The following is a 2,175-nucleotide window of genomic DNA, read 5'->3' as shown; positions in this document are numbered from 1 at the left end:
GAGTGTACACGTGTGATAAAAGCATGAACAATATGAGAAAGGAAGCAGAGAAAGCAGACAGGAGTGAGAGGATAGGGGAGGGTACCTGAGAATGAAGTTCAGTGATTTATGTGTTTGGAAATGTGACATTTATTATTTTGTACTAATGGTGTCTTGTACTAAGTGTATTAGTGGGTTTAACTTGATTTTTTAAAGATGATACAATATAGATAGAAATGTATCAAAACTTCATAAGGTACCGAATTAATGTATAGAGCTTTAACGTTCATATGTATTGGCTAAATTGAGTTCAAAGCTTGGTGTGTGTGGGGGGGTGGGGGGGGCTAGAAACTTGGTGACTGAAAACAAAGACTTCTCACACTTGTGAGTCTACCTGGCTTATGGCTACCCCAGTCCTGCCTCAGCCCTGCTAGGCACAGGCCTCTGTTCAGCTTCAGCCTGCCGGGAGGCGGGGACAGGGGAGAGGAGGTGGTTCCACCCTGCATGATTATTCTGGGCCCTGGCTGCATGGATGACAACCGTGGGAGACATGTTCATGACACATGCCTGAGATACAAAAAAAAAAAAAAAAAAAAATAGGCCAAACTGGAATGCACAGGCTGTTTTCAAGGCCCTGCCATGTCACACTCACTAATCTCCTCTCTGGCCAAACCCTAAATGGCAGGAAGCAGACTCTCAATAGTCACGAGGCCACAGCAAGCACGAGCTGAGTAACTCCTAAAACTCTGGGAATAATTGGGGCGTAGTGTAGATTCCACCTCCACGTGGCAGCCGGTCTTCCTCCGCCGACTCTCTTCTCTGGCTTCCCCAGCGATGCTCCCGCTCGAATATTCCTTTCAGAATGCACTGGCCGAACTGACATGTGCCAGGATTCCAAGGGGACAAAATTAGAAGATGTGAGTGAGTGTAAGGGTGAAGGATGCAGCCCCGGAACAAAGTGCTTACTATGCCCGACACCCTGGATTTGAGCCCCAGGACAATGACTATGATGATGAGAAGAAAACTTGACTGAAAAGAACTTCTCTATTATCACAGAGGCTTAGCACAGGGGGAAAAGAGGAGTCATGTGAGTAGAAAATCTGTCTATCATAATTTTACTCAAATCTTTACTACTGTTCAGACATTTTCTATTGTTGATTTGCTTTTTAGACACGTGGTCTTGCTCTGAAATCCAGGCTGGCTTCAAAAGCACAACCCTCCTACTTCAGCTTCCCAACTCTGGGATGACAGGACTCTGCCACCAGGCCTTGTTCAAACCTGGTTTGTCTGTTTGCTTTGCAATATGGGGGACAGAACTCGGAGCCTTGTGCATGCTGGGCAGGCACCCTACCATTGAGCCATGTCCTAGCCCCCATTTTTTTCTATTTATAGTATCTACCATAGGGTAAATGCTATGTAAATCGTATTGAAGAAATAATGTCAAAATTTTAAGTAGAAGCTCCGTCACTTCAACTCCTCCCTCTCACTGAACACTTCCCTTTCTGTGTTTCACGTGTTTTGTATCTCAGACCTCCTTGATGTCCTAAAGTCCCTTTTTCCCATCTTACAGGCCTCTTAATGGTTTCCTGGCCTCCCAGACACACACTTTCTTCCACTTAAATACACAGTTAGCATTTAGAGCCTGAGATCTGTGTATAAGGGGTTATAGACAGTATTTGTTTTTCTAAGTCTGAGTTGTCTTATGTTCCGGTTTTATCCATTTTCATAAAGCTTTCAAAATCTCACCTTTTTAGGGATAAAGAAAATTTCACTGTGCATACATACCATATTTTCATAATCCATTCATCTGCTGATGGACACCTAGACTGATCACATTCCCCTGCTTTGTGAAAAAGTCAACAATAATCACGGATGCGCAAGTGTCTCTGTAGCAGGATGAGAGTCTGTAATACATCCAGCAGTGGTATAGCTGGGCCGTATAATAGTTCTGTTTTAGCTCTTTAGAAGCCTCCACACTGGTCTCCATGATGGCCATACCAGTTTACACTCCTACCAGTGAACAAGTCTTCTTCTTTCCCCCACGTTGTCACTAGCATTTGATGCTCCCTTGATGATAACAAGTCTAACTTCCATAAAATAGCTCCCCCCCAAGGTAGTTTTACTCTGCATATCTCTGATGCTGAACACTTAAGACAGTTATTGACCACTTGTATTTCGTCTTTTGAGAACTCTCTG

The sequence above is a fragment of the Grammomys surdaster genome, unplaced genomic scaffold (genome assembly GCF_004785775.1).
Source record: "Grammomys surdaster isolate TR1022 unplaced genomic scaffold, NIH_TR_1.0 373, whole genome shotgun sequence".
In the NCBI taxonomy this organism is placed as follows: Eukaryota; Metazoa; Chordata; class Mammalia; order Rodentia; family Muridae; genus Grammomys; species Grammomys surdaster.
The sequence above is the reverse complement of the archived record's forward strand: the minus strand, read 5'-3'. Positions refer to the sequence as shown.